Source organism: Fistularia commersonii, chromosome 21, assembly GCF_037954325.1.
Source record: "Fistularia commersonii isolate RoL2024-O1a breed Wild chromosome 21, RoL_Fcom_v1.0, whole genome shotgun sequence".
Taxonomy (NCBI): Eukaryota; Metazoa; Chordata; class Actinopteri; order Syngnathiformes; family Fistulariidae; genus Fistularia; species Fistularia commersonii.
Genome location: NC_141304.1, coordinates 8,256,699 through 8,270,615, shown reverse-complemented (window position 1 = coordinate 8,270,615; position 13,917 = coordinate 8,256,699). Strand labels below are relative to the sequence as shown.

General features: G+C 41.1%; 1 protein-coding gene across 1 annotated transcript in view; it reads left to right on the top strand.

Moving 5' to 3' along the window:
* The first annotated feature begins 4,487 nt into the window (after positions 1–4,487).
* The window catches only part of klhdc8a (kelch domain containing 8A), a 43,776-nt gene continuing 34,346 nt past the window's right edge, over positions 4,488–13,917 (top strand). The window contains exon 1 of the mRNA XM_086169007.1: positions 4,488–4,846. The gene's annotated coding sequence lies outside the window, so the exon portion shown is untranslated. The remainder of the gene's footprint in view (positions 4,847–13,917) is intronic.

Here is a 13,917-nt window from a genome sequence, read left to right as displayed (position 1 = left end):
AACTCTGGCACAACAATTGCCTTCGGGATTAATAAAGTTGTTCTTATCTTATCAATTTTTTTTTTTGCAGCCAAATTTCAGGAGGATACTCCATAGGATCTCCCAGTTGACGTTTTTCAAAAGCCTTGATAGGTCAGTGAAAGCCGTGAAAATGTCCTGGTTTTGTTCTCTGCACTTCTCCTGAAGTTGCCTTGCTGTAAACACCATGTCCACAGTTGTTATGGCTGTCAACCCCCCTCCTTCACTGCAGGAGGGCGTATTCTGGTTCTAAGGAGGACCCAAGACAACCACCACTCTCGAGCAGTTGCAGGGGGCTGCAGCTCCAGTTTCCAGGAGTACCACCTATCCTGGGCCACCAGATCAATGCTTTTCTGTCAGGGTGTGTTCCCTTAGACTTTAGTCATCCCAGACTCATCAACAAGACAGTGGGGCAGAGGTTGATAGGTGCCAGGGCATATCCACTAGGGCCTGTGCACTATATCTAAGGGGCGCACTGCTACTCCCAAATAGGGGATCCCAAGATCCCCTGTCAAGTTAGCCTGGGGGTGCAAGGCTCCAGTTACCATGAGTGCCACAGGGAGACCTGGCAGGAGTCTTCGTGATGAAGAGGCTTCGCACTGGCAGGAGAATACTGATGCATAAGTTGCTTCTTCATTCACCACACGGGCTAGCCAGCGGTAGCTCTGAACGCTAGAGGTAGCAAGCAGACAGGAAGTAGGCATGAACCTTCCCTCTAACTGCTGCACTAGACCCGTCAAAACACCCTGTGTTCAGAGAACACAGACACAAACACTCCAAACTGGGAGAACTTTTTTAGCATCCATCCATCCTCCCACTCTTATCCGGAGTCAGGTCATGGGGGCAGCTGGCAGAGCAGTATAGTCCAGACCTCCCTCTCCCCCGCCACATAGTCCAGCTCCTCTGGGGGGATCTCAAGACATTCCAAGGCCAGCCTGGAGACATAGTCTGTGGGTTGTCCTGGGTCTTCCCCGTGGTCTCCCAGATGGACATGCCCGGTTTACCTCCCCTGGGAGGCATCCAGGAGACATCCTGACCAGATGCCCAAGCCACCCCATCAGACTCCTCTCTATGCGAAGGAGCAGCGGCTCTGCTCCGACCTCCTCCTGGACGACCGAACTGCTCACCCTATCGCTAAGGGAGAGTCCGGCCACCCTGCAGAGGAAACTCATGACAGCCACTCTGTGATGGATGATAAAGGGGGGTTTCATCTGTAAAAGCCTTGATGAATATTACTGCCCCTATCTAGGGAAGGAACGTGGATGCCAGGACACCGTGTATGCCAAAAGCCCAACTTTGGCTCCTTCTCTACCATTGTTCCCTCTGTCCAAACAACCACCTTGGTGTGTTCAGCAACTGATCAACAGTTGCTGGTAAAATATTTTTCTCCGCTATCCATTGCCAAAGCTATCCTTTCAACGTGTCCTGTATGGCATGTGTAATTGACAAATTAAGCCAAGATCAGTCAACCAGTGACTTCCTTGTACTGGATTAATTATAAGCCACCATTCCCGAGTGTAAACTCAGTCCTGACTGGGCCACCTGCAGCCCTCCAACACATATTACTTCCACAACTCACAGTATAATACTATGCACATGAGAATGTTTCTATGATCGTTCATTTTTATGATCATAATGCCAGAACTAAATCAACATATGAAATGCATGACCATATGTAAAAGGAAAGTATTCACCTATTTAGAGCAAATGTAACTACGCTTGACAAAATTTGACACTTGGAGTATGACAACAAAGAGAATTGTCTTTGCTAAAACATTGCAAATGCAACCGTGTATGAAATTGTTGGGGAAATTGTTTCAAACAGGTGTTTTTTGTAAAAATGAAAAAGATTATTCGAATTTGCGTTTTAATATTTTGATGTAATATATCTCTCCATATTGCAGTATCAAAGTTTTTGTTTCAACTGTAATCAACACTAAAACAGATGTTTTTTTCATCAGGCCACATCCTCCAGGGTTATCGCAAGCCAGTTACTTGATCGACCTGCTTTCAATGCCAACAACGTCCTGTCAGCCGTCTCTGTGTAACACTTTAGGATAGGCAGTGCTACAAGGCCACAGATCCAAGGCTCCTTGAAAAGAATGGTGCTCTACTTTGCCTCAAAAAAACAAATTCAATGAGTAGCAAAGCACACATGTGCATGAAGAGAGCAGTGACACAACAGTAAGTGTGTGAGTGTGTGTGTGTTCACAGAAGTAAGAAAGTCAGAGTGATGGTGCTGTAATCAGGCTAGGTCCCTGTAGGGCATAGAGTGAGTTGGTACCCATCTTCAGAGCAAGAATTTCTGGGCCACAATCCCCCCCCCGTCTGGCTTTAAATTATAAAGGGTTGGGTAAGTTAAGGGCGCTGTATATCAGCCTAAATCACATAGCCTTTGTGCCCGAAGGACACAAATCAAGCCGTGAATTCTTATGTATTTTCATGCATCACTTTGTGCTTTTTATGCATAAGTTGTTTTTAGCTTTTCTGCCAGCCTCAAAGGAAATAAGAGTCAGTGGGAATAAAACCCATTTGCATATGTTATATTAAATATTAAAGCACTACATTATTACCATAGGCATAATGGCTAGTCTGTCAATATGAACCATTTGGTTGATGTGGAATAACCATATGAAGTAAATAAATGATATGGTGCGACTCAGGTAGCCCTACCAAGTTGATGTGTTCTTTCATGAGTTTTCTTACAGCCGCTTTGCCAGATGGTGTCCCAAAATGAATTAATTAAACCGACATGTCAAACCACAGCCCAAGTGGAATACACTCACAATTCCCAAGATTATAATTTCTATAAGAGTGAAACACTTTTTACTTAAATTACCCAGCAATTGTGAACAAAATTGTCATCGTTTTAGACCAAGGATTGACGGGTCTCAGTAGATTTAAATCAATAAACCCAATTTATGGGTATCCTTTTTTTTATCCTTTTGTGGATTTGCAGCTTTGATTAATTTTAGAGCTTTCATTCTTATAAATATGAGTTTGCAATTAAAGAGACACTTAGACACTTATTGGCACTGTAGTTTGTACTTCCACCTCAGAGCAAGAGGGTTCTTTATTCAATCCAAATCTTAGTCATCCATCAGTGTGCATGAGATTGAATTGAATATTGACATGTATTGGACTTTAGCATAACCCTGATATATTTTGAATTCCCTGACCAAATGGTATAATTTGGTAGCCTTCTGGCACCAGTTTATGCCAAGTGGGTTAAATGTATCACTAAGAAAACGTTTTGATTCTACTCGCTCCAAAGTTCAGTATGTACCAATTCATGGTCCAGCTGTCATACAGATCTGCATTTGGACAGCCTCTTTCATTTGTAATGGGAAACTATCACTATCCATTCTGTTTCCATGGCAACAATGGTGTTGAGTGACAAACAACTTCTCACCCTTCTCCAATGTATACAGCAATACTTAAGAAAATCTCCAAGCACACATAAAAACATTTAACAGCCCATCACTGCCTGAAGAGGATGGAGATCTCCGAAGACACACGCGCACACAAATCGAACTATCATTTGGGGGGATATTTCAGTGCACGACTGCTGGCCCTGCTACATTTTGTGACACTATAAAGGTTGAAATAAAACAAATTCACTTGTTCATTTTAGTGTCTGGAAATAAAACATATAAACCACCAAGTTTGCGTGTTAAGGTGCAATGGCATTGATTAGTGAAAAGGATGCAGATATGACAGCAGAGGATGCAGAGAATAGTGTTAGGCAATGGGGTTAGTTGCTGTGGTGAACCCTGGAGGGAAAAGGTGAAAGGCAATGAAAAAGGGTTGTGGCTTTGGGAAATCAGAGATGAAAATGTTGAGTTTCTTTGTGAGTGATGAGAATGGATAGGTTTGAGTCCAGAGGGACAGCACATGTTTGATGTTCTGGATAAAGTCAGAGACCCCAGACTGAGAGAATTTTGACATGTATAGAGGAGGGATCGTGCTACAAAGATTTTGACAAGAATAGACCAAGACCTGCAACTGGCAAGCAGGAGGCCAAGAGGGAGAAGCAAGAGGATATTCATGGATGGAATGAAAAAGAGGACATGAAGGAAGCTGGTGTGAGAGGAGGATCCAGGGGAGTTAAACTGTGGTGAACCCTGGAGGAAACGGAATGAATATATATATATATTACATAATCAACGTTAATTCTCTGTACACTGCACACTATATATATATTCAAAATTCATATACTACCATATGCAAACAATGATAAAACCACAAACCTGGCACTTCAGAAGTTAAGACTTTTTCTTGTTGATAACAATTCGTGCATATATGAGATGAAATACAGTTGTTGTTGATGCAGACTAATGATAAAGGGAACAAGCTGCAGGTTTGTATGGGAGGTATATGAAAATGTGTAGGCTGATACACCCATGACCTCAAATCGGTGGGGAAATAATACTAAAAATAACACGGGTTATCCAGTTCAGTGAAAAAACCCCTTGGAAGGGTGTCTGCGGGCTCCCCTCCTCCACCACCACGCAGATCGGGCTGCCTGCCGCTGTGTCTCCGGAGGGAAACAACCACGGGAATGAATTTCAACTTGTGCAACGAACGCCGGAGATAAATCCTTCATAGCTGACACACATCATGGCGGTAGTACAGGCGGAGCTCCGTCGACTGCCGGCCGGCTCCTCCGCCGTCCGGCGCCGTTAGCGCTTCTTCGCCTCCCGGACAGAGACCGCAGTCTCCATCCTTCTCGACCCGAAGGGAAGCCGAGGGGGAGCCGCTACAGACGCCGGGCGAGCGGGCGGACCAACACGGGGAAAGAAGACGAGGAAGAGAAAAAAAAAAAAAAGTAAGTCGCTCTAGAGAGAGAAAGGGAAAAAAAAGACCCCCCCCCCCACCCCACCCCCACCCACACACACACCGAGTAGTTAACCCCGATCGTGTTGAAAAGTACTATAGGTCCTAACACTGTAATAAGGGAGGCATGTGGATAAAGTTGCAACTTTGGCTATCAGACAAGTCAAAAATTACACAACTATCACTCCTTTATTTATGCATGTATTTGCTCATTTGTTTGTTTGTTTGTCTTGTTTTCTTAGCATCCTAACTGTTAGCCGCTGTTTCCAAAAAAAAAAAGTCTAATTTAAAGCCCATCTGCAGAGAACAGTGTACAGAGAATTAACGTTGATTATGTAATGTGACTGCTGCTTGCACAGGTGATTTAGTGTTACATGTGATGCCTTACGCTGAAAAACCGCCAAGTATATTTATTTAGAGTGTCCTGCTTATTCTGTCATGAATAATCCAAAATATTCAGATAATATCTGCCATAGTAGTATACAGAATGTTTGGATGTGACGCACTACAGAATAACCTAGAATACTGACATACTGAAGGAACAACATGGCCAAACAGATGTGGGTCAATGTACTGCACTGCTGCGCATGTGTAATGCAATATATATATACAGAATCCGGTTGATGAAGTTGTAGGATTATGACCATGTAAGATTTGAAAATAAATGAAATTTAAAAAAATGCAAGACCGCATCACACATTGGGATCGTTGTCTCGCAATTGGTTAAACTTCAATAATTAAGTCACATCTTCATGAATTAAGCAACAAAAACAGCAATAAAAGTAGAGCACAACGGTTTCCTCACATATGAATGCAGATTGATAACCCAGAAATAACAATTCAAGTGGATTAAATATTTCAAGATGTCCTTATCAGACAACGCAAATTTGTTTTGGTCTGTGCATTTGCAGATCTCTTGAATTATATGGTTTCTTGCAGCATAGGTGCAATTCATTTTGCATCCTCATGCTTTAAAATAGGACTGCACGTATGTTTTAACGGAGTATTACATTTCAGCCACGACAAAATTAAGTGCTAATTCAATTAATTTTTACAGCTTCTCAACCTGCAGTGTGACAGAGTGGTTGTTCTAATGAAATAATTGAACACACAGTATCGGTAAATGTATTGTTCTCATCACTCAGTCGAAATTGTATCATGAAACACTTGATATAAAATCAATGTTTCACTGTCATGCATTACATCAGATACGAGAGCTTTCAAATCTAATCACACAGTTAAACTGCAACTTCTGTGCTGGTTTTGGCTTCATCGGGTTCCTGCGTGTGTGTGGAGAGGGTATTAATGCACGATCAGCTTAGTTTCGACGACATCTAAATCTAAACCACTTTCAATTCTTCCCATAACAATAGTTATTTTGTCACAAAGCTTGTAAAAGTAATAGAGATTAGAGAGACCATTTAAATGCCTTATGCCAAAGTTCACTTCGTCAATATTAGCCGCTCTTTTCTGTCTTTGGTCGGTGCCGGTGCAGGCTGAGGGTTGATGTACACGAGTGACATTTCCCTGTCTTCTCTTCTCCTAGAGACAGGCTGTCTCTCTATTGCTTTCGAGCTCTCAACTTGGGATTAGTTCATAATAGCTAATGCAAAAAAGTGTGTAACTCATAGATCTGTATTCAAAGAATATATACACAGTTGGTTGACAGACTAAAGCAAATCTTGTGTCCATAATCAGTCACATAACCCTAACCAGTCTTATCCAGTCAGAACCTGGCATGTGATTCCTGTCATCTTTTCACAAGAAGGTGCTAAAAGGTTTCATTTGAACCCTGCAGCAGCACTCTGACCCAGGTGGTGTCTATCCTGATGTCTCAAGCGGCAGTATCCCTGGAGACTCAGAATGCACACTCTTACTTGTGCTGCCACGCCAAAGACGAGACACTTTCTGAAGGGTGTCAACTGGAGGGAATGATGAATATGGGCTAGCTTGCCAAGTCCTTGTTGTGCGATCACTTTCTAATTAGGGCACAATCTTCTTTCAACTGTTATAAGGGAGTGGCCGGCTTTTACAGTCTGACAAAAACTGATACTTTAGAGTGCCTTTTGACAAACTATATCATTAAAACAGAATATTCCTGAAACGTGTTACATCAGTCCATGCATTTTTGAAGTGGCCAGACTAAATTTGACAGCATACCTTGATCATGACAGCTAAGGTTAAGCTTATTCATATGCGGTCAGTTAAATAATTCCATTAGATTGTCTGGGAGAATTGATTGAGTCAAGAAAGAATAGGAAAGTTGGATTTGAAGAAAAAGGCTATTAATCAATCCAGCTTCATTTCAACTTGGGGCCTCTCTTTGTGGTATCTGCATGAGTTTTCTCCTGCAACCGAAGCCATGCGTTAGGTAAATCGAAGACTAAATTACCCAAGTGAGTGAATAGTTTTGTGTCTATAGATGATCGATTGGCCCAGGGTGAACACTGTTTCTTGCCCAATAACCAGCGGGATTGTCTCCAGCCCCACTGCAACCCTGAGCACAAGATAAGCGCTAAAGACAATGAACGTGGGTTTTCTTTCTTTTGTTTTCAGACTTTTTAAAATCACTGTACCTCTGAGGTAGATGACCTGACAGACCTGAGATGGACACAACCCCTTATTGCACACTGGGGAACATGCAGTGCATGAGGTGGAGCATGCACTGCTTTTGCAGCTCATTTCAATAACCAATGGCAAGACTGCATTTCAAAATTACAAGATTAGTGCCAGATCTGGCAAGGTGAGAACCAAAACTCATGACACTTAAATCTTTTACACTAAATGAAAACAGTCACCATACTGGGGGGTGGTGGGCGGCACTTGACCGACATGAACATGAAATAAACTAGCAAAGAATAAATAGAAACGCAGACATATGCATACGCATACCAAAATGGGGGAGGAGAATCAGCTTCCTGTGCTTGACAGGAACACTCCTCCACAGACAATATGTCTTGGCCATCTTCATGGGTACCGCTTCTTTGGCTGGTCCTTTCCCAAGGGTCCCAGTAGTCGGGAGTGTCATCACCGTAACATAAGGCTCTGGGGGGTGAGATGAGGTTGCGAGGACAACGTTGCGTTTATGTGTTCACAAATGACAGTTCATTCAAATCCAAGGACAAGCATGTTTGAGGCATTAATGAGTCCTAATTCTGTCAGACAGTTGGACAAACATTGTACGGAGCCATAACGATCCAGCTAACGTCCATGAAAAGATGGCAAAGTCACCGACGGAGTACAAACCTTGATTTATCTTGTTCAAATCTTAAGCCTTCTTTCAGTCTAACATTAAAGGGTCATAGTTCAAAATGAATCTTGCATCAGTCGCTGGAATCTCCAGGAAGAAGGAACCTCTTGTTGCATTTGGGCAATCAGAAGGTTCATCTAGCCAGTCATAGAAAACTGTACTTCTTTCAGAAACCATTCCCAAATCTTCCCCCCTGTGGTGCTAGGATGAAAATTGGTCCTTCTGCAGCTCCAGGCACACATCCTGGGAGGAAATGGTCAACGAAAGCTGGTCCAAGTCAGCCGGGTTCATCCTAGCCAGTTGATTCTGACACAAATGACTAAGCAAGGTGAAGCTGTGAGAGCAGAGGACAAAGGGAAGCACAGTGGAGCAGGTGAAAACAATCACCAAACTGGGAGGGAGAACAGGTGCTGACAATTAGTTTCCCGGCATTGACAATGCTATCCTTTCACACCATCCAAAACAACTAAATAAGCAATTATTTGAAGAAAAGGCCCAAACTCTGTTTTAGCCATTGTGGTGTTTAATTTATTCCTAGCCTAAATGACAAACTGACAAACTTCTCACATGACAAAGATGTATATGACAAGCATTCTCACAGCTGCACCACAGAGTCTGATGCCACCAAACTATTTTCTTTTATGTCACTCTTCAAAAGCCACTCCATCTGCCAATTTTGCAATAGCAGGCTTTTCTGAATAGTGAGAAATACTAGGTTTTGTCAGCATCTGTTACTACTTTAATTCATTGCCAGTTACCACACTGCGTAATATTTCATATCATTAAAATGATCAAAAATAAACCACTTTAATAGGGTACCCACCCTGTTTATTTCAAATTACAATTATCTGGTCACACTCAGTTGTTATTATTTTGTCAGTGTTGGCAAGTTTACTGTTCCTTCATTGGCATAAGCCATTGGCTTGACAGCATGCAGTGTTGTGCTGCTGTGTGTACTGTCCTTAAAACATATCCAACCATATTAAAAAAATCAGAAGCAGTTATGAGCATAAATCCAAATATCAACCAGTATCACCCTGATTAAAGTGCTCAAGCGTCCCCGACTATGGCAAAGAATATACAATATCTGCCCATGTGTGAATGTTGGAGTCAGGAAGTAAAAATTTGGTTGCTACTGCCCTTCTGCATCAAACCTCGGGGGCCAGTGTTTTACTGAGACATCCCTGCTGAGAACCCTTAGCTTAGGTTCTTCTAGACTGACTGAAACAATCATTTTTCCATGAAGCATATTTTGTCTAGCAGGGTATAGAAGAGGAGGATAATGCAGCAGTGTTTTATAAATGGGTTTTTGACTTTAGAATGTTTTTGGATTATGAGTGTAAATTGGACTAGATGTTGTGGATTTTATCATGTCTGCTTAACTTCACAGGAATTTAAATCATTGCATCAAGAAATCCTGCCCGGGGTTTCTCTATAGAGGAGCAGTCGCTGTTTCCTTTTTATGAGAAGTAATACCCTTGCAATTTTTTATTTCTTTTATTTATTAACTCTTTCTTTTGATAGTATTTCACCAATATATTTACTTCCTGTTACTGTTGGGAGTAACTTTAAAACCAATGTCTTGTACGGCTGTCAGTCACAGATTTTAGTATTCTCAGCAATGTCTGTCTGACAAGACAAGTGACATTTTTAAAAGTCAAATTGGCAGCAGTGCTCCAGAGTCGCGGTTTGATTGACATCTTTTTTTCGATCTATAAAAATAAATAAAGACAATATTTGTCAGACACTAAAATATGTGTGTGTGCATTTATGTATTTAAATACACAGACACGCGCACACACACACAAAAACACACACACACACTCACATATGTGTGTATATACATATGTATATATGTATATATACACATATATTTACATACAATTAATTTATTAATGCAGTTTTGTATTGGCAAGTTATTAATTGGCAATGAAGTATGCCCTATTTAAAGGGGTAGGATTGAATATATTTTTGTAACAATGCAATCATAAGTGTGATTTGAATCTCACAAATAGACAGATAAATGACAATTCTTACAGTTTTCAACACAAAATGAGCCAGTCAGTTATTATGTTATTGCAGTTTTCTTTTTATTCATCTGTTAATCAGACCAGTGAGTTAAAACTGGACAGTCTGGACAGACATAGTGTATTAATTTAATTATTTTCATCACTGCCCGTCTTTTCAATCAGCTCGAAGATGTAATGATATGGTCTCACGCAAATAAAAGGTCAGTGATCTAAATAAGGTAATGCATTGACAGACACATGCAAACCGAGAAAGAAATATATAAAATCATCAATGGGTGTATCATTCATAATTTCCCATGGGGTAGCTAGTCTAGCATAGCGGAAGCCGCAGTGCAGAATCCATGTTTTTTAACCATGTTTACTATGAGTACAGAGTATTGGTTTTTATCAGGGCCCTTTTCAAGCTAAAAATACAACAAAAACAGTCTCCTTTATTTCTGAAGAGTAAAGTTTAGCATGCAGTGACATTCAGTCTTAGGTTTGTTAAAATACATCCCTCAATCAGAGGCTTCTTTCACTGAGATGGGGTCAATTTTGAATCCTACTTCAAAAAAAGTTACAAGGCTAAAATTCATGCTTTCAGGGGGAAAATATACTATATATAATATGAATTGGCAGGTCAAAGAAAGAAGTAGTGGAGCCAGAATTGTCTGAAAAAATTGCAACATATCCATTGTGAGTTCCCATTTCTTATCTAATATCTACGAGAAGAGGGTTTTCATCAAGCAGACTGTGGAGGAGCTTGGCTTGCTGTGTGCTAGTGAGATGAAAGCAGCTTTCCTGCGGTGTTTTAAGGCCAAGGATACACCTGCTGTCTTATGATCTGTACAGCATATGTCTTCTGTAGGTTCCTCTTTCCATAAACACGCCACTAGAAGCTTTTTTGATGTATGGCTTCAGGAAAATGGCCACACTTTTCTCAACACATCTGAGGGATTTGACTCCAGATCTGCTGATACAAGATCAGTCTGAAATGCTCTCTCTGTATCACTGAGTAATTACTTATTAGGCCGAAGGGATCATGATGGCCCCAACTCGCCTCTGTAATGTGCACCGCATAACCCAGTCACTATCATCCCCTTCATTAAGCTGTCCCTCCCTCTCATTATTTCCATACATAATATTCCTCATCCATTACCCTAGCCCGCTTCTCCCACTCCTCGCTTCCACTGCCCTTGTCTCTTTTCACCTCCTCCATTTTCCTGTCTTTTCCTTCTATGCCTTCCTCCACTGCTCTCTCCTTCCACTCATGTCTTCACAGCACTGCCACGCCAGATCAGCTCACTGTAAGTTGACTCCTACACAGCAGTCAGTGAAGGAGAGTGGAACCACTTTATCCTGAATGCAGCCTGTAGGGACACAGCTCAGCATGTTGGCATCTACATTGCTCGTATGCAACGGAGCCTCCTCTTTGGCAAAAGTATGTCAGGTCCATGACTGCATCAAGCATCATTTACATAGATCTGCTAAGGTTTTCTTTTTACTAAGTGTCTGCATTTATTTTCATGTCACCTTTATAAACAATATCCTATATGAATACATATTTCCTGATGTGTTTTGTTGTTTGTCAATTTACTTTTCCAACCTGAACAGATGCAAACCTTTTAAGATAGCCCTCCCCAAAACGGTTTTCCCCTTCCCCATGGCTAAAAAAGACACTGATTTAACCAAAATTGCAATTATAGGACTTCTAGATTGGTTAATGAGAATTTTCCTGATAATTTTTACTGCATTACTGGAAACTGTTATGACATATTCTGGTATTTATTTATTTATTTATTTATCATAAAATTGTGCTCTTTCTTGTGTAAGAACATGCACGTATTGTGCATGCTGCACGTGTGATTGTGGTTTTTTCCCCTGGTTTATTAACATTTGCCACAAATACAGACACAGACATAGATTATCACTTTTCAACACTATGCTTGTTGAAGAGGTGACTTCATAAGCTACACTTTTATTTTTAATTTTTTCAAGCTGTAGCTTCACTGAAAGGAAAAGGAGTGTTGTGTTGTCATTGATTCAAGTGAACCCATATCATTTACTTCAATTATGTTTTTTCACCAAAGTTTGTAGTTTGGAAGAATAAGTAGCTGAGGCAAAATGTCACAAAAACATCACATATCAATAAAATGTGAAAAGTTCCACAGCAGTTTTGGAGTTTTGGAATTACATCAATTCTTACCGCATCATCTCTATTTGCTACTGTTATAATGAATTCCAACTGTAATTTGATAATAAGTATTTTTATAAGTACAAATAAGTATTTTTAAGGTCTTTACAAATCATAATGTTACATAATTGTTCTATATTAAGAGAGAATATATGTATGCCCAAACCTTTTTGGTTTGTTTGTTTTGAAAAATAAAACTATGTATCAGAGCGTTCCTAAAGCCAAGGACACACTACAAGATTTTTGACTCTAGTTTACCTGTAATGAGCAGAGTCAGCGCTACTTTGGGACAGTGGGTATGGCTAGCCAGCACATAAATCTGTAACCCAACTTATGCAGTAGATCAGACGGTGAATTTTTGAGCTGACTCAGGTCGCAAGTGCTGATTATCATGCAAACACATTTTACCAGCCAGCAATGAAAAGGTGTAGGTGGGACATACATAGCATCATAAGGTGAAGACAACAGGAATTAGTGGAAGTATCTGGCTAACACTGAAGGAAGGAGAAGGCCAAAGACCCTAACTGACCTAACTAGTGGAGGAAAGAGCAAGTCGTTTTACAAGCCTTTTGCCATCCACGTTTGTTCACTAGTCGCATTTGCAAACTTGGTCACTCCCACGAGAGTTGAATGCGTTCAATTGGTTTTGCTTCACAAGTTATTTAGAGACTGTGACATTTACTTCTGTTAACTGTAAAATTATAGGTTGCATTGTGTCAAGCTGGCTACTTAGGTGATTGTTAAGTTAATGCATCGGACTAACACAGTAACAACATGAAATAAGAGAGGAGAAAAAAAAGGTCTCTCTATTCAATAATATGGCTGGATACATAGGTTGCTGCTGTGATAGTGTTCACAATTTTACAGCCACTTTCACTGAATGCAATGACACACACACACACACACACACACACACACTTATGCACACACTTGCACAACCAGCTAAGTGGAGCCAGGAGAGGAAAAGGGTATGCTGTTTGTCTTTAAAAGGTAGATAAGAGCGCTGCCAACTGCTCTGTAGAGGCCTCGGCCAGCAATCAGCCACAGCTGATTTAGACTCCGCTCACTCATTATAGGACCTGGAACCTGCCTGCTAATTCCCTTCATCTGTACCAATAGAGACATAGGAACAGCTGGCTTGGAGCGTTTTGCCATTTCAATCTTTTGTAAAATATGTAAATGACAACATGCAGAGTGAGGCAGCTAGTAGCAGCAGCAGGGGACAGAAGCAGGTAATTTTCTTGCTCCATTGTGGCAACATCATTATGCAGGCATTGTTGCTTCTCACTGTAGAGGGTCTTTGTTTGTTGAGAGTGATTTATTACTGATAGCATGCAGTGTTTTTGAGTGCAGAGTGGAGATAAGATAAGAGGACAGAGCAGCCATGGGCTCCACTTGCTCTCAGGAGGCACCGGGAAGCCATCTCTTCTTTCAGCCAATTGATCCCTAGTTCAGTTTTCAGACTCAGTGGAGAGTCTTGGTTGAGAGACTCTGCATGTCAGATACTGTCAGACCTTCTGCTTCCTTCCCTTAAGATTGTGAATTTACTTAATCCTGCCTGGCCCATAAGATCTGTTGGACCTGAATCAGTAGGTAACCCGGGGCTTTAT